The following is a 22,283-nucleotide window of genomic DNA, read 5'->3' as shown; positions in this document are numbered from 1 at the left end:
GACCTCTACCATACTTCAAAAAACCCACAGTGAGTAGTGCAAACTCATACTTTAAAAAAACCTCAAAACTAGTAAATGGTGCAAACATATAATTATTCAGAGGAGAGAGGGTAGTTACTAGAGTCGCCGCACTCAGAGTTTTTAAATTATTTTGGGGAGTCCAGGAGTCTGGCTGCAGGCACTTCCATCACTTCTACAAGTTTACACTGAGTTACTTTACAAATCAATGGCTTTGCATTTCTTTGCTGTTTTTATACTACCAACGGAGTGAAATAGCAGATAGTAGTTTAAATGTGGCAATGAAATACTGCGTTTTCAGAAAAGAACATCTGCAGTTTGCCAGATACCAACAGATGGCAGAGTATTTTCATTTTTTTGCTCATGTGTATACTGAAACACGCTCCGCTCCCACATCAGTAACATTTTGGTGACCATTTTAAGGCTATCTTCCCACAGCCATTGTGGTTAGTAACTCCAGGCGAGAGTGTGATCTGCAGTTCTCAATTTACCACAGGGGCAGATAAATGAATGGCAGGGAAATGGTAAGAAAGACCACGCTAAGTTCTGGAGATCTGATGTTTATCCCTTTTGAGTTCATAGGGATTTTTTATTTTCCAACGTTGATTTAGTGATTTTTTTTTTTTCCTTAAAATCCCTCGGGTTTACCATGGTGCAGAGACCCTAGCAGTTGGGAATTTAATTACTTGTGATTGTGGAGGGTATCAAGTGAGCCTTTGCCCATGAAGAAAAGATGGGGCGTTGCCTCTGAAACACTTCAGCTGCCAGCTAAGAGAGTTGCACCTGAATTTCCACACGCTGCTGACTCCTGCACAATCATTGCAAGACCTGCAGATCAACTGTGCAATTTCTTTCCCCTGTTGTGGCTGGCAATTGTATTTTTCCTTCTGAAAGGAGCTTGACCCCATTAGACATCATACAGGGCTCAAGTATCAAAGCAATAGAGGCTATTTAAGTATTTGGCTCCTTCGGAAAAGCTGCTTTCAAAACGCCAGCTATGACTGACAGAAAGGGGTGTGTTTGCATCAGTCCAGAGAGGGCTGATCTGCAGGAAAAGAAGTAAGAAAGGAATATTGGGTGTAGCTGAGTTATTAACCTAATATAAACTATAAACCTTACCTGCAGGCTAGTCATGTTTGAGACAGAATTGTGAGAATGGGTATTCTGCTGTGGGCTGCATACAAGTACTTGCACTGACCGAAGAGAAGCAATGGGTGCTCCCTTCTTGTATTGAGCAAGTTGGTTCAGCATCTGTCTGCCAAGAATGGGGCCTGTAAATAAAACCAGGAGGGTTTTATAGTATGGAATCTGCTGTCCAGCGTAAATGTTGTCCCTCCTGTCCCTCTCAGATGATGCACACTACCATGCTCCATATAATCTGAAGTTCACATGGGGAGATGTGCCGTCTGATGGGCATTTGCACACGGAGCTGATGAGGGAGCCGGCAAGGCCCCCTGTGAGGAGTGGGATGGGTCTGAGAGTGGTGCGGGGCTGCTCCAGTTTAGCGATGTGCAACTGAAATCTGCTGGCTAGAGCAGAAGGGCATGGGTGCCTCTCTCCTTGCCTCTGCTGCGGTGGTGCTGGGGCTGCATTGTGCCCCTCAAAGCCCAGGGGTCAGAGCTCATCCAAGCAGCAAAATACATCAGCACCTATAAGGACAGAGTCAGAAAGTGTGACTTGAAGGCAGGAATAGGTGTGACTTTGTCCCTGGTTCTTTGGGAAGTACATTGTAAAAAAGGGGGTTGCTTCTGGCAGAGGAGAGGGAATCCTTACTGGCAGTGACTACGGTGTTGCTTCAGCCCCTTCTTAGCACATGTGGTACCCTCAGGGCACTCCCCTCTTCACAGGTTGGTTTTCTCTTTCCATTTTCTTGTGAAGACCCTGGCAACCTTTCCATTCAATAGTATTGTTAGACAGGTAAAGCCATGATAAGCATAAACAAATGCTACTCTTAATCAAAGCTAGCTCATTTTACCTTCTCTCCTTGGATGACCTCTTCAGATGTTTGCTTTCTGAAGCGACTGGAGGCACCTGCAATGGAAATGTGGAAGTTAACAGGTGGCAAGGACATGCCTGCCCAATTGCTACCTTAGATCTGAAAGGCAGATCCTGTGGATGGGTTTGCTCAGCTCAGCTGAGCCAGTTCTGGTGGGTTCACCGCACAAAGTGCAATGGCCAACCTGCATCAGCCTTATTCTGCACTTTTTCAGAGCTGCACGCTAGTGGGTGACCTTGCTTGTCCCTGCGGCAGCAGTCCCAACTTCTGAGGGGGGAAGTTTTTGTTGTCACACTGCTGGTGGCCCTGGCATATCTCTGCTATTTCTGCTTCCACCCCCAGTGCTGGAAACTCCTAGGCCGATGCATAGGAAAGCCCAGACATCTTCTCCCCAAAGAATTCCCCATGGTGCTCAAGGAGGAACTCCACCAGCCACATTACCTGCACACAGCAAACCATTGGTTTCCACCTAGGTGGCTGAAAAATGGGTCAAGCAGCCTTTCCCACTCCTCACCCTCACTTCTGCACAGAAAGCTGCAGCTGTGGAGCTGCTCTCCCCAGCAGCTCCCCGATGCGCGTTTGCTGAAGAGAAGAGGCAGCCAGGCACCTCTGAATGGCAAAGCTTAGCTGGGCCCGCAAGGCTGTAGCCAGCTGGTAAACACAGCATTACCTTCCCTGTCACCTGCACCAGGACATCCAGGGGGAGCGTGTCCTTCTTGGGTGGGCTGAGCGGGTTTGTGCCCACGCAGATGGCCAGGTTGCCAGCAGTCATCCTGCTGCTGGCCATGTTTCTACTCATGTTTTGGAGCAGGGTGAGCAAGTGCTTGAGCAGGAGGAGGTTGGCCTTGGGCAGCTTGCTGGTCACCCTGAGGGAACAGAAACACAACGCTAATAAAGTAGATGCTGTCAACACAGGCCTCCCAGGCTGATCTCACCCAAGCCCACCCAAGGGAAGGCTCCCTGGCCATGCCTGGTCTACAGCAGAGGGACTACCTTTGCTGAGATGCGGCCACCTGCCTCCTTCCCTGCTCTTCTGGCAAGAGTCCCTTTGTGGAGCAACCCTCGATGTCTGCAGGGAGTGCTCCAAGGAGAGAAATGCTTTTCTGTGCCACTTTCCCCCCAAACCGAACCCCACAGCAGCAAGAGGTGGCTGGCAGAAAACAAGGCTTTTTCAGACAGGCTGTCACTTTGCAGGCAAGTCCCAGCCCCTGCCAGTCCCTGTGGAGCAGGCAGGCTGCTGGCCACACTTACTCTTTCAGTCCTGCCAGCTTCTGCCTGCTGGTCTTCTGCAGGGTGCCCATCCACTCCTTGCAGAGCTCTACCTCAAGGACCTTGGAGGGGAAGGAAGTCCTGCAATGCCAAGGGCTCCGGGTGAGGCTTTGATCACTCCCACCAGGAGCACAGGCAGTGTCCCTGGCACTCTGGCTCATGAGCAGGTGGCTGGGCTTTGGGTCCTGCTCTTGCAGGTGCCCATCGGCACTGACAGAGCTGGGAGCTGCCAGACTCCAGGTCAGCAGGGTTCACCTTCAAGATGACGGCCAGCAGGTGTGCAGGCCAGCTTTCGAGGTGGACTTCCACTCCACTGTCAAGGGCCTCCCTGAGCTCCTGGGAGGTGTGCTCGCCGGCCACCGGCCAAAGATCCCCTCCGTAGATGGCCCGTGCTCATGTAGGAGAGCCAGCAGGTCCTGCAGGGGACAGAGGAGGACAGTTGCTTGGCTGGAGACAGGCCCTGGGGCAGGTGAACCTTCCTTAGGGGCAGGAGCAAGTGTGGATGACTCTGCTTTTACTAGTGCAGGATGGAGGGGCGGCCTGTCAGTCCAGGCAGTTTTCAATGCGTCTAACAGCCAGCTTGTTCATGCCATATTTCCTCAGTTTGTGAGTGAAAGTGCTGTGGGAAATTATTTCAGAAGCTGTACTGAAGTCAAGATCTATTATGTCCACTGCTCCCTCGTCCATGTAGCCAGCCGTTTCATCACAGGATGCAATCAGGTTGGCCAAGTGTGATTTGTCCTTCATAAATCCATGCCAGCTGCTCTTGATTGCCTTCTTGTCCTTTACAGGTCTTGTTCTACTAGAGCTTCATCAACTTTCTTTCTGTATCTTGCAGTCTCTGTGGCTGCAAACTGGATTTTTGTTTTCTGAACGGTTGTCAAATACCTTCTGAACTCAGACAATCATAAAAATAACACAGAGTAATTTAGTAATTTACATTTTAAATAAGATGCTGTATCTAGTTGAGGAATGCTATTTTTAAGGCTAGCTGATAACAGATATTTGTCTTTTAACCCTTCCTGAATCTTTCTATTCGATGTACATGTTTAGTATTCATAGCCCTTGAAATCTAGTAATCCATTTGCTTTTGCAAATTCTTTAACAATTCTTTAATATGGATGAGTCTTGTACACACATAAGGCATGATTTTAAATTTTATTTTGTGATGCCTTTGCCACGGGTGTCCTTAAGATACTTTTCTAGAACAAACTCTTCTATGACATTAATGAGGCTGGGCTCGCAGGTCCCAACCTTGGCTGTCCGTGTAGTTTAGAGAACACTACCAAAAGCAGCATACCCGCATTCACAGACTGATTTTCTAATACACTTAAAATCTCTGCTTCATTTGAGCCCTTTGGAGTGGTGAATGATCTGGAGACCTGAGGTTTCCCGTGGTGTTAGGAAGAACAGAAAGCTGCTGGGTAATAGGATGTCAACAACATCACTTAACGTCGTGACGGAGAACAATTTCTCAGGCATCAGCTAGAAATAATGTTTTGGTTTATTTTTTTCAGCACAGATTTCTTTAAAAGTATACACTATCATGTACCATTTATGTGGGATAAAATGTACACAAAATACACTTGTACTTAATACAAGTGCCGTAATTCTTTTGTATTTGTAGGTATGTAATTTTTTGTGATATTTGTAGTATTTGTATTTATGTAATTAAATGTATTTATATCATATTTATGTAGCATAATTTCTGTAATATTTCTAAATTTTGTAATATTTGCCTGTATGTAAATCTTCTGCATGCACTTTGTATGCTATTTTTGCGTAGTTCTTATTTACAGTAGCTTTCTACCCAGTCATTCTGGGACAGCACTAGAGTTATCATTTATGAGCTTTTCTAAGTACTTATCAAATGTAGTATTAGATGCGTAGACTCGCTGTAGGCTGGAGGACCATAATATAGTACAAACGTTACCTCTGTTAAAATCTGATGTGATTTTATTCTTGACTAAGTAGCCCGAAAACAGAAACAAATTTGGGATGCTCAGGTCCTTACAATTTTAAGCACCGTTTTTGTTTAATTCAGAAACTTTAGCAAGGATTGGCAAAGTCTCCCTATGGGATATTAAGGCAGTGTTAAGGCTTAAGCCTCGATGTTTCATCAGTCTCAGGTTTTTTTTTCCCCCGTCTTTTGCTGGAACAGATGGCAATTCCAAAGGAGAAATACCAAAGTAGTTGTTTTATTACCACGAAGTAGTTATTATTTGGTAGCTGGAGATGGCGCTCTCTGCCCACAAATTCCTGCTTCGACCACATTTGCTACTACCCAGTGCCAGGCTGAAGTTGTGCTTCAATTTGTTTAAGAAAATAGCGCTGGGGAAAAGGGGATGTTTTACACACTCGTCGCAGTAATATGAAAATCATCCCCACAAATGCCAGGTGACTGGGGAACAGACCCATTAACTACTCGTAAGGTGGATCTTGTGGCTTACGTAACGCCAACAATAACACGTGGGATTTTGAAAACGTTTATGTGTTCTGCCAACATGGACACTGCAAACCTCGCGTTGGCAAAGTACCTTCAGGCAAAGTAATTAATTGATTGGATTCATTTGTTACCATCTGGTAGGGAAAAAAAAAAGTGAAAAGTAACTACCCCATTGGGTAGTTCACTGGATATAGCGAAATGATTGCGTATCACAGACCCAACAGGTAGGAACAACAGCCCTGATGTCCTCCTTAAGAGCAAATAGATGAAGGGCACCTGCCAGATACTGTAAATGGTCATTTTAGTTCTCCAGACTGTATTATACCTTTCTGCACCTGAGGCAATCTTAGCAACGGTGTGGAAGTAGCCAGTGAAAATCTGTTGCAAGAATCCTCAGTAATGGTCCAGAAAAGAGCAAACGACTGCAGTGACAGGTACGTGTGTGCCATGTGGCTCTTCCCTCTGCCACACACCGCGCAGGTGCCGGGCTGTGTGTCCTTGTGCCCAGGGAGCTCCCTGCTGCCGCCCTACGCAGGCTGTTAAAGCAGGTCAGAGAGACACCACGCGCTGATGTCTGTGCCAAGGGCTGGACATCTTCTGCTGAGACTTCCTCTGCAGCTCAAGCCGGCAAGGTCAAAGGAAGTAGGTTAACATTGATAGTGTTAACTATGGGCTGGTTATTATCTGCAAATACTGGCCAAATCCAGCCTATTGCTAAGTGATCGACACTTAAGTTGTGCTGGCCTCTAACAGTCATTTGACCACAGAGCTGAGTGTTTCAGGAGGGTCCAGCCTTCGGGTTTGTGCAGGAAGGCAGGCACCTGCGTGCTGCCTGTGGGAGCGATGGCTGTTGCCAGGCTTTCTAGAGTTTTAGTTCCAAACGTGTGCACGGGAACTGATTAATACAGGTAAATGCAGTGGCCTATAAATTGGCTAGGCTCCCCTCGTGTGGCCTTCGTTAGGGGATGCTGCTGTGAAGGCTGGTAGACACAACCGGTGCTGATGGTCTGTCTGTCAGTGCTTGTAGCCCTCAGGAGCTCTTCTGGTGTTAACAGTGTCAGAAAACCTGCTGCGTCCGACAGGCTGTGTTTGGGGGGTCACCCAGCCGCCCCCACCTTCATGCCAGCCTGAGGCCATTTCAGATGGCACCTCATAAGCCATCAGTTGTTTACGGAGCAACACAGCAGGCTATTTTCTCTCCTGTGGTCCTGCACGTCAGGTGTGGCTGCAATCTGCAATCTACCCACGGATGCACGATGTGGAGGGAGAGGGGACACTGCAGAGGAGCCCTTCCCCGGCAGTGGTGCAGCAGCCCCATCACAGGAGGCCGTGCTCCAGAGCTGCCACATCAGGAGCTTGTTTCGGTCTTTGGTGAAACACGTGTGAACATCAATGGAAGGTATCTCTGAAGGCTGAGGAGAAATGACACTTATAGTACTCCTCCTATAGTCGGCAATAGCTGACCAGAGTAGTCCTGTTCAGCGTAGGTAACCTGTGGGATCACTACCAAAAAGAAAAATGTTCTTCTTACTGCTGTTGCATAACATCTTGGGCTTTCTGTGATTAACAAGAGATTTTCTATCAGAACCCTTAGGATTAGCCTATCTAAACCTACAAAATGAAGAAAAAGTGATCTTCCCTTATTTGTGTAACAGGTCTGCGGAGCCAGGAGTAGAACTTTAGAATAGCACATTTAACAACAACAAAAAAAGTCAAGAGCAAATCAATCTTACATGAGCAGAACATTTCTAATGTAAAAAGGCAGCTGAATTGGAGGATTAGGTCACACTGCCCGATTAACATCATTTGATCTGCTATTGAAAAGCCACTGGGCTTCTCAGAGAATGGGAGCATTCAGACTTTAAATGAAACCACAAGCCTGGCTTAGAAAAAAACCTGCTAAACTGAAAAAAAACTTGCCTTGCTTCAGTAATTGTCAGTTTCTCTCTGCTGCTGGGGGATGCATCCAAATCAGGATTTAGAAATCCCTCACAATTTGGTACAACAAAGGAGGGCTGCAAGACAGAACAAGGGCATCTCAGGCACTACCTGGGAGAGGCTTATAACATGTGAAGCTTGCCTTGCTTTGCCGTGTCATTTTATTTCTTGTTTAAAGGTGGAAAAAAGATACTCGGAGGTCTGTTTTCTCTGTAACACATTCACTGTTGGTTTTGCCTTTTTGCCTTTTTTTTTTTTGGGGGGGGGTGGGGGGCGGAACAGGAGACACAACAAAACACATGAAGCTCACCTTGCACTGCAAGGCCCACTCAGGATCTGAGCGATATCCACTGATGACATTTGATAAGAAAGCAACAGAGGAAGGGAGTTCTAGTTACATTTGTTATTTTATTTAAACAATATTTGTTTTAACTTCAATGACAAATGAACATATTTAATGAAGGAAACTTCTGTTTTAACTCTTGCTTGGGAGCCTCCAAGCAAAATTGTAACACATCAGCCTTGATCTTCTGGAATTTTCTAAGGTAAAGCAAGATGGAAGGAACCTTTATATGATATAATCAAGCCCGTCATCACTTAAAACACCAAGAACAACAGTAAACCCCACATAAAAAAAATCCTCTGGCTATCTCTCATATCTTCTCTGTTAAAAAGTTTATACTGTTTTCACTTATTGTACTTAAATGAGTTTTGAAAAGGTCTCTGCAGTCCCCTGCCACTGTCAACACTTAGTAAAGTAAATACCAAGCAGACAGAAATTCAATAATTTATTTCCTATCTCTAATGACCTGATGATCAGTTTGCTCAAAGGGTTTTTCTGTACTCTTTGTAGAGTATTAAGAAGTATTCACAAGCAGTCTCATTTTTAAATTATTATTTGAAAAAACGCTTATTTAGGATTCATGATATTATTTTTGGTCATGGTGGTATTTCAGTTGTTATGTATGGAGAAAAGCAATATTTTAAAATATGGAAAAGCTGTGAGTATTCTTGTAGTTCCCCCTCACTACATGTTCATATAACGAATGCACAGATCCTTCTCAGTCTACTGCATTTTCAGCAGTCTCCCAAATGCCAGCCAAGTCCAACCCTGCTTAGCTTCCAAAATCAGATGTGATCAGGCATGTAACAATGTAAAGAAAAATAAACCCTGAAAGGCGCTCTGAATTATAACGTAAATTTTTTTTTCTGACATGCAAGAAAGAACAAAATGGAAGTTTTATCACAGCTCTGCTTCCTTTTGAGCGCTCCCACCCACCCTTATTACTGTGAGCAATGTTTTCTCAAAATAAAGGCACACTGATTTGTTTGTTATTTTAGGCTCAGAGAAGAAGGTCAGACTGGATCCCTGTCCAAATATATGCCTCCAGTCCCATTAAGGACCTATAAGCGTACTTATCTCCATCCGTTGCAAACCAGTTCATTGTCTTCCAGGGAGAGCTCATGAGACTATAGAACTCTGTATATCACTTTATAGCCGTACGTGCTCGTGCATCCTTGTAGGATCTGAATCCGCTTCACTCCTGTCGGTTCTCACGCAAGGAGAAACACACGTAATTAGCTGCATTAGCCTCACGCTCTCCCCCACTGCTCGGCTATTATTTTGCTGGCTGGTGACACGGCTCTGAAGCCTCCCTTCCCCTCTGTCACCCTGCCTGGCAGCCACAGCTGGGCGGCCTGATTTGTGCTCTGCCAGCCCCCGGGGGGGATCTACAGCCCTGAGGCCACGGTGCTCTGCTGCAGGGGCTGCGGGGGGGGGGGGTGGGGGCTGTGGAGGGCAGGACCCGTGGCCATAGCCAGGGGCTCTGCTCCCTCCTCCCTCACAAGACCGATGCAGCTCCTGCACTAAGAAAAAAAAATATTGTTCAGCCCAAAGAAAAGAAGGCTCCAGGGAGACCTTATATAGCTGCCTTCCAGTGTCTGAAGGGGGCCTACAAGAAAGCTGGAGAAGGACTTTTTACAAGGACATGTAGTGATAGGATGAGGGGTAATGGCTTCAAACTGATCTAAATCAGGTTAGGTATCAGAAAGAAATTTTTTACTATGAGGGTGGTGAGGCACTGGAACAGGTTGCCCAGGGAAGTTGTGGATGCCCCATCCCTGGAGGTGTTCAAGGCCAGGCTGGATGGGGCTTTGAGCAGCCTGGTCTAGTGGGAGGTGTCCCTGCCCATGGCAGGGGGGCTGGAACTACATGATCTTTAAGGCCCCTTCCAGCCTAAACCATTCAACGGTTCTATGATTCTATAATTCTGCTTGCTATTTTTGTCCAAATATTTCAGCTCCTCAGACATCCCTGGACAAAACACCCCAGCTATTGGCAAGCTCTTGCTAATCCAAGGGAGCCTTTTGCACGGGCCTCTGCTTTCTAACCTGAGGTTGACTTTAATTACACATTATTTTGTCTTCCTCCCTGTGAGCCTCTCGCGGAATGCATTGTGCCACCCAGCATATTAGTCAATCATCACAGCTTACGGAGCGCTCTACTTTACATCTTGGCTTCAGCATCATTCATGTGCACTGAGTGGAGACAGCAAGCAGTTTTAAGACGCTGGGTAGATTTAAGCATGCTAGGGCCTGTCTGCCCCTATAGTAAATAGCTTTGCTGACATTTAAGCTGCACATGGCTTGATGTTGGGTCAAACAAAAATGTCACACTATAATCACTTTTTAAATAGCTGTTTCCGGCTCAGTTAGTACTGTATAGTTCCAGTAGAGAAAGCACTTACAAGCTGACAGACAGAAAGAGGAACCGTCTGTATAGGATGTTTGCCTAATCCCATCCCTGCCCTTGCCTGTCAGGCTTGGAGGCTTTGTTTGTTTAAAAAAAAATAATTGTGTACACAGTTTAATGCCACCGTACTTTTCATGTGGGAAGACTCTAAAGAAAACTCATGAATAAGTTCTGGGGAGAGTCCTGGGATGTGGACAGGCTGGATCAATGGGCTGAGGCCAGTGGTAGGAGGTTCAACAAGGCCAAGTGCTGGGTCCTGCACATGGGTCACAACAACCCCATGCAGCGCTACAGGCTTGGGGAAGAGTGGCTGGAGAGCTGCCCGGCAGAAAAGGACCTGGGGGCGTTGGTCAAGCTGGCTGATATGAGCCGGCAGTGTGCCCAGGTGGCCCAGAAGGCCAACAGCATCCTGGCTTGTGTCAGAAACAGTGTGGCTAGCAGGACTAAGAGAGTGACCGTCCCCCTGCGCTTGGCACTGGTGAGGCCCCACCTCGAATACTGTGTTCAGTTTTGGGCCCCTCACTACAAGAAAGACATTGAGGTGCTGGAGCGTGTCCAGAGAAGGGCAACAAAGCTGGTGAGGGGTCTAGAGTCCTATGAGGAGAGGCTGAGGGAACTGGGGTTGTTCAGCCTGGAGAAAAGGAAGCTGAGGGGAGACCTTATCGCTCTCTACAACTACCTGAAAGGAGGTTGTAGCAAGGTAGGGGTCGGTGTCTTCTCCCAAGTAACAAGTGATAGGACGAGAGGAAATGACGTCAAGTCGGACTAGGGGAGGTTTAGGATGGATATTAGGAAAAATTTCTTCACTGAAAGGGTTATCAAGCATTGGAACAGGCTGCCCAGGGAGGTAGTTGAGTCACCATCGCTGGAGGTATTTAAAAGGCGTGTAAATGTGGCACTTAGGGACATGGTTTAGTGTTAGGTTTATGGCTGGACTCAATGATCTTAAAGGTCTTTTCCAACATAAACAATTCTATGATTCCTTTGATGTAGCTGTGAGGGGTTTGGGTGGCCCAGGGGGAACCCTGCCCTCAGCAGCTGATACTGTGTCTTGATGCAGGGGCACTATGTTGCTGAGATGCCATTGTTGAGAGGAGACGTGTGGGTAAAATCCTAATGAGCTTTGACAGCTGAAAATGGGAGGGTTTTCACATTCCCTGATACCACTCCTTAAATCAGCCTCTACCTCTGAACCAGCCTGGGGAGGACATGGACCATGGGGGAAGCCATGCAAGACTAACTTCCTCTCTCAGTTCTGTGTGACTGTCTCTGTATGGTTTCACTGAGGTTCTGGCACCCTGCCCTGTCCTAAGCAGGCACTAGCATTCCCACAGGGCACAGCAATGTCTTGCCACGGGGCACAGCAGTAGTCCCCAGGGGCCTGGTGCCCTGGCCACCTGGCCTGGGCAACGTGTGGGAGCACTCTGTGATGAGGCTGAGGTGTGTAGATGGCTTTCCTCTCTACAGCCCAAATATGGCTGAAGGGAATACATGCACCCCACCACTTGTCTGAGGTGTCTCCTTCTTATCACTCTCCCACTTTCTCCAAATTGGCCGTGTATGAAATGCTGCCCGCCTGCAGCTTTTGTCTTTTGCCCCACAAGCCTTCCTGGCAGTGCATGGCAGTCATCAGAAGGTGACAGCGTTTTCCATTGTGGAATAGTTACAGAAGGCAAAGCACGAGAGACCTACAAAGTCGAATGACAGTGCATGATCTTTTGTCCAAGAAGAATGGTGTTGGAGGAGCTGTGGAAACTCATGAGGGAATACAACGGTTTAGTGGGAAGGAAGAAACCAGCCTTTCTTTACTTCCACTGTAACCTTTTTCTTCTTAATTTGATGTCTGTCTATTACTTCTAACAAGCTGGGAGGCTGAGAAGGTGCTATGGGCATGACTGAATGCCGCCATGGGAGTCGAGCCCAAGCCTCGAACACCCCTGACTGCTGCTTCACGGAGGCTGCTGACCTTGGCTTGTAGGTCTTACTTGTAAGCCATTTCCTTTCCTGATTAGGTCAGAACTGTGGCACCAACCTGAGTGTGTCAACGTGGGGATTTCCTGCTATGTGGATTTTCCTCAGCGTCCTGAAGCAATATGTACGCTATACTTTTTACGTCTAAAAGCAAGTTTGTTCCTGTAGAGGTATATTTCCAAGCTGCATTTAGACAGAAAGCAGTAAATCTTCACACATTCCTCATTTCACATCATAGTTACAGCATGTGGTGGCTACTGTCTAATCACATAATAATGAACACGATAGATAAGCAAAACCCTTCCACATTCGCACTGTGGAAGATAAGCTTTTGCCAAGTGCAGTTACAAACTATGGGGCACTATGGAGGGGGAGCTGAGAAAAAATATTACAGCCTCCAAGAGGTAGGGCAAGATAGTCTTTTGTTTACAACTACCCATCATTTCTTAACCCAGAAGTAACTTTTTTTACAGCTCAAATTTGTATCAGCAAATCCTTTTCCTTTAGGCACAGTTTAACAAGCAGGAATGACTGCACTCTTGCTCAACCACTGATGTGAAGGCAAGTGGTTGCAGTTGCATTCAACCTCAGGGGAGCCACTTTGGGGCTGGTGGAGAGTTCATCCCGGCTAGAGGTTGGGTAAGGGAGAAACAGAGGAATGGAGTGTATACAATGCACAGTAAATTTATGAAAAATGACCATGCATTCAAAGTCCAACCACTTCTCCTGGTTTAGACCATCCGCCAGTACAAAGAATAAAATGGGAGGAGGGGAGCCAACTGTAGGTGAGCTTTCCTGAGACAGCATAGAAAATAGCATGCGCTGAAAAACAAACACTGTGATTTGTGATCTTACGTGATACAGATTAGCCGGCCAAGAGGACTCTGACTGGGAAAAGAAAAGGCCCCACTGATGGTTCAGACAGAGACTTTCTAAATACAAGTTTACGCTTTGTGTTGTGGAGTTCTTCTTTCTCTTAAAAAACACAGTGCAGGGTAGGGGTAGGGAATGGCAGTTTTGTTCCATGTTACATTTAAAATCATGTAAAATCATCATGTGTGCCATGATGAACTATCCATGAAATGCTATATTTAGAACGGTAAGCTGTCTCCCTTTGTTTTGTCTGTTAATCATCAAATAAAGACTTAGAGAACTCAGGCAAGAGAATTTCTTTTAAATCTTACAGCACTTAAAATGCACTAAGGCCTTCAGCTGAAAGACACTGTCTATGAAATCAGAATTGTATAATTTAATCTTATTTAAACTATGACAGTTATCTGTTTTTTTCCTTGTTAAAAATACTTCACTTATTTTTTATTGTACAGCACATACACAATATTCAGCAGTATGTGATTTGTAGACATGTTCTTGCAACATCAAACATTGTTCTTCTTAATGAAGATCACGGAATCACAGAATGGTTGAGGTTGGAAGGGACCTCTGGAGCTCATCTGGTCCAACACTCCTGCCAAAAGCAGGGCCACCAAGGGCAGGTTGCCCAGGACTACGTCCATACAGCTTTCGACTCCATCTCCAAGGATGGAGACTCCACAACCTCTCTGGGCATCTTTAGTGACAAAATATCATCCCTTTGTGCCATTTTTAAAAATAGAAGGACTTCCCATATGCAGCTATTTAAGTGAAAAAAAAAAAAAAAGAAGGACATACTAGAATGAGAACTAAAAAGATGTTAACATTTCCAGGTTTTGCTTTGCTGACTCCACATTCTTTAGTTACGTGTAAAAATTTATGCAAGGATTTTATGATGTGCTTCTTTACACCCACAATTTTACTGTTTCTTTGCAAGTGGATCATAAATCCTCACAATTTTTTAAAGCTAAGACCTGCAGCCATGTACCATTGAAATTCCCAGGTATTTTTCAGTATTATGAATTGTCTTCTGAGGTGCCACTGCTTTTCATGTCCTGTATTTTTCATATGGGAAATCTAATACAGCAGTATCAACCTGAATTTCTGCTGTGCAGAAAAATACTGATTTTAACTTACCCGCCTTTTAAACTAAGGTTCTTTAGGTGAGGCAAATGTGCAGGTGCAGTTGTGTTTCTCCTCTGTGAGAATATGTATTCTGTTTTTTAATTTTTTTTTCTTTTTGCTAAGAGTAAAATTGCTGAATGTTTTCGTAAGCGGAGGAGCAAGATCCCTGTCAGAGAGAGAGCTCCGGATGTGGAAGCGGCACAGCACACATAGAGAGACTCAAGAAAACATTTCAAGACTGCTGGTGGTTGCAATATCCCAGTGCAAGGCACCCCGATAAACTGCTGTGCAAAAAACGTTCCATTGCAGGGCACTGACAGGTCGGTGCGGTGACATTAGGAAGATGACAGCAATGCTTGAACGATGATTCAACGTGAAAGGTATTCACTGGTTTTTGGCTATTTGGAGGGTCATTCCAAATAATGCTGCGAAAGAGTCACATTATAAAATTGTTGGGGTGAGATTTGTAATTGTCTTGGAGAACATAGTTGGCCGACCTTTGTAAATTAGTTACTGTGCAATTCATAATTCATAATAAAACCCATTCCAATAGAATGTCTGTATATTGGCTTCTTTGTCTAGCTGCTTTTTTTTTTGGTTAATAGGTTTGATTTTTACAAAACTTGTCAGTAAGATTCCTGCTGTCTCAAAGTTCTGGATATTTTATTTTTTTTTACTATGTGAACATTTCAATCAAACCAAATATGACAACTTAAAGAGGTGCAGATGGCTGTCGAGCTGGAGAGGACCGGCTGTCTAAATTAACTGGTAGAAAGGGGAGTCTTTTACTTGGCTGACTGAAGTTCGTCTCTGCTAATTTACTAATGACTTTTTCTTCAGCCTCAGTTCACGGCTTAAAGTTTCGTACCCTCCCTGGTGTGGATCGTGACTCTACTAATGGTAAGCATTTTATTTTTTTAAAAGTTATTCTAAGGGGAAACTGTAGATTCTGCCCCCCCCCCAAAAAAAAAAATAAAAATCCTTGATTTCACAAGTATTTTGGATTCTTTTTTTTTTTTACATTGCTGTTATTTGACTTTTGCTTGTAAACATTCTGGTATAAAAACGAAAAAAATAATAAGCATGTGCAGAAAAGTGAAAGATAAATCCTTACTTTCTCACAAAGCTGATTTTCCATGATCTAAGATTTACGTGCTTTTTTTCTTCCAGTTTCAATTTTCTTTTTTCTTCAGTTTCTTTCCTTTTCACTTTCTTTTTCTTTCTTTTCTTTTTTCAATTTTTCCACCAATTTTTTTGCAATTTCCTATTCCCTCATAACATAGCTCCTAGCCGATATGTTATAAGGTAAGTGTTTTAGGTAAACACTATTCTGAAAGGAAAATGCATTCTGCTTAAGAAAAGCTGCAAAACCAAGTTTGTCGCCAGGGGAAAAAACGTTGGTCTCACCCTCTGCCATTTCTGCATGAGGAAAGTTTTAGTGTCCAATCTAGAAGGCTAAAGTACTATCAAGAAATAATATTTCAGATAATTGAATTTGGGGGGGGGGGTTGTGGGGTTTTTTTGTGGTCATCGTGTGGTAATTAAGGGCTAGTATTGGATTTTAACTTTTTGTTTTTGAAATATGAACTCTCTTTTTTTTAACACAGATTAATCGGACATTTCTTCTCTTGTGGCCGATGGCCAAGATACTCAGTTTATAATGGAATTACACGTTTAGATATAAAGTTACAGCTCCATTTCATGCGACTTTTTGCTTTGAATTTGTGACTTGCCACATGTGAAAAAGGGAAGACCTTTTGCAGTAAGCGGCTGCCGTAGGTTCCCGTATTTCGTGGCTGTGAAGCTCCTGCACGACGGCGCTGGGCATCCTCCCTGCTGGAAGCCCATTCCCCTTCAGAGAGTCCGTAGACCCAGGGAAACATTTTCTTCGCCTCTGAACGCAGCTGTGAGAAACAGGCTGTACTCCGCTAAATACAGTTTGTTGGCGTCGGTTTGAACTTCATCCGGCTCATTTTTTTCTGTCGTCTGCATGGAAACATTGCAGCAAACCTTTCTGTTGGCTTCTTGGCTGCAATATTCCTTAAAAAAAGTAGATCTTTCGTGGCTTGCAAAACATGGAAATGGGAGTTTCAATGGACACTTGGAAGCAGTGCCTTCAAAACTTTTTTTGCAAGTGTTTTTCGGCCACCCAGCACAGCACAGAAAATGCCACCGTGACTGTGATGCACACAGCTCAGATACAGGCAGGACAATACTCACAGCTTGTCTGAAACGACGCCCTGGACAAAAATATTCTGGAAAAGAGGTTATGATTAATTTTTAATCATAAATATCTTTGTCAATTAAAGAGTTCACAACAAGAAAAGACGAAAGTGTCACTTTTAAAATGCACTAGTTGGAAATCATTTTCAATCAATCAGCCTTTCCAAAAATAGCATATGTGAAAACAATTATGAAGGTCAATCTTGTTTTGGGAATGGTCTTCACTGCTCCAGTTATCAGATATTTTTAAAAAAATGTTGTAAAGAAGGATCCCAAGCCAAAATTTTCAGGATGCTTCCCGTCCCACTGGAGTTGTGCAAATTTAATTCAGTGCTATTCTATTATTATACTCAATGTATTTTTCACAAATTAAATAAAACATTTAAACGCTTTATCCAAAGCATTTTCATGTCTTTTGCTTTGCTGATAAGATGCCTCTGTTAAAATTTGTCTCTCATTCATCCCTTAAAAACTTCTTATGTTCTGGGGAGGAAGGACACTGGGATCATGTGCTGCTATAGCTGGGTGTGAGAACTGGAAAAAACATTTATCTTCAAATCAACAGAGTACTTTGGATTTCGGGATTTCTTTTTATTTTTTAACTCAAATAGGAATATTAGGTCATGAGCTATCATTCAAAAATTAAATAAATCTTTCTGAAAACATTTTTTTTTGTCAATTCTATCGCTATTTTTTCATTCAAAGCTATTTGTTGGATTTGATGTAAATTCTTGCATAGTTTCAACATGTGTCTGCTTCTACTGACAGATAAGCTGTATAGGTAAAAAAATGACACTCTAAAGCTATCGCTTGCATACTAGAAATGTATCTGTTGCTTAAACAGCAGCAATGGTTAAAATTACAGTCAATTTATCACCCAGTCCTATGACACAAAACTATGTTATCTTTTTAAAGAGGAATATATTTGTACATGTTCTGCTGTTTGCATTTGGATCACCCATTGCTGCTGCTTGATCACAAATTTTAATTACAGAGACAGTCTCCCAGATCCCAGTAATTAATTGCTGTAACTTGTGCGTGCCTTTGTGAAGCCCGCAGTGTGCCTGCAGATAAACAACTAATTAAAGCTTTTATACAAGTGAAATGGATTTCCAATTATTCCTGTCTTCCCCTTCCCCCCTATTCTTCACATGCATTTTGCTTAGGCGTTAGGGATGCCTCGTGGCTTACCAAACCGGATAGCCTCGTCTTTCTCCCTCCACCATCCCGAAAGGGTTTAATCCGAGGCAGGCTGCTGAGCTGCTGCTGCACCTGCCCCCGTGCTGCTGAGCTGGTGGGAGAAGACTTTCGAAGGACAGAATGAGGTTTCTATATAAAACAAGGGAATCACAAAGAGCGTTTGGGCAAGGACAGCGGCAGTAGTGTATAATCAGATGTAACGCTGCCAGAGAGTCTGTACTGGTGTGAAGAGTCTGTAGAAGTATCCCAGGTCACTGGATTAGCTCAGAGGGCTAAAGGGAAAAAATGTGACCACCAGTATCCAGCGTATATAGGAACAAACTAGGAAATACAGAGGAATCTGTAACACGGTGTATTACAAGCAGCAAAGAGGTGCTAACTAGTCCTGTGACCTGCTTATCTGCAGAAAGCTGGGAGTGGGTCCAGCCACTTTGATCCTCGGAGAAAGGCGGGAATGCAGCAGCATGTACAGCTAATTTGGTAGAGTTCACCTAGAGTACAGCTCCAGCCCTAACGTGGGCCGGATGGCGTGACCCCACTGCTGTACCGGGAGAGCTGCACGCCTGCCCAAAGCACCATACTTCTCTTTGGCAGCCGAGTGTCTTTCCACAGGGTGGGATTTTTTTGGTCCTCGGAGTTGCTTTAAGAAAAAAAGAAATGCCTTGCACTGCTTTTGCTCCAAAGAGGGGACCCACCTCTTGAGCACAGTAGTCCTCTGTTTCCACCGATGTATTTGGAAATCTTTACAGCATTGCACCGGAGCCAGTGCAACTTTGATGCTTAATTTCTCAGAGGCACAGCAAGTATGGAACGTATTACCTTACTGGGGAAAATCCTGACTTGGATTATTGCTTTGGCACTTTCCAAGTGGTCTTCTCACACTGTATCCCAAAGTGCCTCACAGGGTAATAAATTACATTATCCGCAACGTATGACCTCAGTAAGATCCACCTAGGGCCAAGAATAGCTCCATGTTACTGTCAGTTAATTAGTGGTGGTATTCGTTAACTGAGGAAGTGAGAGCCAGGAAGCTATCCTTTACTCTCTGTCACCGGTGTTGTGGCATGGCAGGAAAGCCATCTAACCAGTCACTGGCGGCTGGCTGAAGGGAGGTTAGATATCTCCAGGAGTTCGCTCCTCTGACCCACGTGAGGGGCATGGCGCACACAGGGTCACCCTTGCATGCACACCACATGCATGGTCACGCTTGGGGTCGTCATCCCACCTTCCTGCAAGGATGGCCTGAACCACCGTCACCTTAATCGGTGCACAGCTCTGGCCTTAAACCTTAACGCTGTGTAATCTGATGGGAGTGTCTCCCCAGTCCTGCAGCCTGGTGCCCTCTAAATTCAGGCTGAAGCTTGTTCCTGCGGCGTGCAGAGAGTAGTATGTCCAAGCACACCCAGCACATTAATATAGCATTAGGCAAACCCAGTTAGGCCGTTTGCTGCCTTTCTGTGGGCCATCCAAGGCACCTTTCTGGGAACAGGAATCAGACTCTATATTCTGACGTGGAGCGAAAAGGGCGTCTCTGCTTGTGCAGCCTGGCATTGTTAGTGCCTGGCTTTAGTTCTTGCAAGCCTTAGTGATGAACTGAGATGCAAGCCGATGAAGAGCTGGAGGAGCAGCGTGCAGCTGCTTCTGCTCCAGAGCAAAAAGCCCATGCTCCCCGTCTAGCTGGCAACGCTGGGGTGGGTGCTGCCGGCAGCACACAGAGGGGTGATGCTCCTGACTGTCCCACACTCAGCGCAGCCAGTGCCCAGCGCTGCCCCTCCAGCTGAAGGCATCCTTCCCCTGCAAACAGAACTGGAGCTGAGGCATTGGGAGGATTTTGGTCCCTGTGAAAGGCAGGCAGAGAGCATGGCAGGGACGTGTGTGAGCCTGAATGCAGCTGTCAGTCTAAAGACCTCGCAGATATCCAGATGTTCTCTGATGGACTTCTTCCTGAATGCTGGCTTTCTTGGTCTTTCTGCTCTTTCCTGACTTTTCACACCTCTCTGACAGCCTACAGGGCTCTTTGGTGTCACTCCCTGTTCCATTCAGAGTTCATCCACCTTTCTTAACCTCCTTTACTCTGTCAGCAACCTTTCTCACCCTCCCACAGATAGCAGACACCCAGTTCCCTCCTAGAGCTTTTTTTTTTTAACATATGAAAAATGTGTTCATGCTTTTTCCTCTCCTCCTCTGCTCGGCTCCACACTGCATATTCTGGAAGTCACCTTCAGACCACACTGGAGTGTTACCTCTATTGCCCAGGGCTGGGATCATGTTACAGCTTTCCTCTTCTCACTAAAGATGTGTGCTCTGATTTGAACTTCCCCAAAGTTCAGGGATGTTTGGAATCTGGACTTTTGGCTTGGATCCCTTTCGGTGCCTCGTGTCGGCATCTAGGAGTTGATAGAAGTTGTTTGCGGCTGGGGAAGCCAGGCCTGCAGGATGCAAGTGACCAAGAATAAAAGAAAAAAAAAATCCCAGCATTCTAAGGAGTGAATTAAAACTGGCCCCACGATGAATTGCATGGCCTTTGGAGACATACCAACATCTCTTTCTTTCCACCCAAGCCACAGGTCAGGCTGTGCTCACCTGGCTGCTGGAAATCCCAATGAGCAAGGAGATTTCAGGAGGCCAAGGGTCACTTTCATACTCTCGCTTTCCCTGGAAGGGTCCAGGCTAGGAGATGTTGATGGAGAAGATCCTCGCAGAGAGATAACCCTGTGTGGCATGTGGCTGCTTTGTCTTTGCAGGGGCTATGGAGAGGCTGGGCTGTGGGAGGGGAGAGGCAATGGGCACAACAAGCAGTTTTTGCTTTCTCTTTGTTTTACCAGAGTAGGGTTGGACAGCTCGGCTTTGCCTCCAGGTCAGCACTGAACACGCAGAGGGTGGTGGGAGGAAGATGAGACTTGTTTTAAAGCCCTTATTGAAGCACAGGCTGCGCTTTGGGCAGCATGGCGTCACATCATCTCTGGGTAGGGCGGCATCACATCTCTGGGCAGTGTGGCATCACATCCCTTGGGGTTACACCTGCTGCTGCTGGGGGTTGCGAGCGAGGCCATCCCAGGCCGCGCTCTCCCCCCGAGCCCCCAGCCCATACCTCGGGGAGGGGGTCCCGCAGCGCCGGCCAGATGTCCGTGCAAGCCTCAGTGAGCCCGCACAGTGTCAAAACCAAGCAGGGCTGTCGTTTTCTCTCCTTCTGCCTACAGGAACCGAAAGCCTCCTTCCTGCCCTTTCCTCCTGGCAGAAAGCAGGCGGTGGAGAGAGGGCCCGGCGAGGGCAGGGAGTACCAGCGGCCCCCGCACCCCCTTGCTGGGAGGGAGCTGTTGCGGCCCGGGCTATTTTTAACCTGTTTTTATTGCCCGCTGGCAGCCGCGTCCCCCCTTCTTTTCTTCCTTCTCTGTGTCCCTGCCTGTCTTTGCAGCTCCTTCCTGCTACCGTGAGATGTGTGAACTATATATGGCCTGGGAAATCTGCGGCTAGGCAGTATTTTTAAACCCTCCAGGCCTCCGGTTTGCAGGCTGCTGTGACGCATTTACCCGCCTGGGCGAGTTTCTCATGGGAATGCAGGGTGCCCGGCGGCAGCCTGTGGTGCTCAGCTGTTTATTTTTTGCCCTCCACGACGCAGCCCTCAGGGCCCCGGGCGGACATCTCGAGACTTGGGAATCAGCAGGCCTTGTGTGCACGCAGGGGAGGGTTTATGCTCGGCTCTCCTCATGGCGCGGCTTTCTGGCTGTCAGCTGCAGGTCTGCGACGTGAGGGGACTTTTGCGGCCAGCCATGCATTGCCACTGAACACGGCATGCTGGGCTGGGTCCTCCTGAGAAGAGTGTTCTAAGTCCCTGTTCGTACCCTCCGTGGAAATCTTCATAATATTCGGAAGTCAGCACTGCAAAATTTGTTTGGTACATCACTGAGTGCCCTGGGTTCTGCCCTGTGACCTGTGTGCCCCCTCTCCGAGCACGGTGAGGGCACTGTGCTGCTCCTGGCAGGCGGCGCCCGCCAAGGCTGAGCGTCCGGCTGGGTCCCGGGCGTCGTGTTCATGAAACTTGTGCCCGCTGATAGACAGCCAGTGCCTGGAGCAGTGCTCTAGTGAGGCACAAGCGCTTGGCGGGTAGGGGAAAACAAGCAAAGAAGAATCATAGAATGCTAGAATCGCCTAGATTAGAAGGAACCTTTAAGACCATTGAGTCCAACCATCAACCTCACACTGCCAAAACCACCACTAAACCATGTCCCTAAGCACCACATCTACCCGTATTTTAAATACCTCCAGGGATGGTGACTCAACCACTGCCCTGGGCAGCCTGTTCCAATGTTTGATAACCCTTTCGGTGAAGAAATTTGTCCTAATATCTATCCTAAACCTCCCCTGGCACAACTTGAGGCCATTTCCTCTTGTCCTATCACTTGTTACTTGGGTAATGTCCAGGCCATTGGGAGGCTGGGAGTAAAAGGTGATCTTGCTGAGTCCTGTGCCATGCT

At 46.1% G+C, this 22,283-nt stretch overlaps 1 long non-coding RNA gene across 1 annotated transcript; it reads right to left on the bottom strand.

The window, feature by feature from the left end:
* Positions 1-15,892: 15,892 nt before the first annotated feature.
* Positions 15,893-17,939, bottom strand: LOC141741019 (uncharacterized). Its single transcript, XR_012586232.1, has 2 exons — positions 17,800-17,939; positions 15,893-16,640 (listed from the first exon to the last, which is right to left on the bottom strand). It is a non-coding gene; the product is annotated as an uncharacterized LOC141741019 (long non-coding RNA).
* Between the last annotated feature and the right edge of the window lie 4,344 nt (positions 17,940-22,283).

The sequence above is a fragment of the Larus michahellis genome, chromosome 3 (genome assembly GCF_964199755.1).
Source record: "Larus michahellis chromosome 3, bLarMic1.1, whole genome shotgun sequence".
Taxonomy (NCBI): domain Eukaryota; kingdom Metazoa; phylum Chordata; class Aves; order Charadriiformes; family Laridae; genus Larus; species Larus michahellis.
Note: the sequence above shows the minus strand (reverse complement) of the source record. Positions and strands in the feature narration are given on the sequence as shown.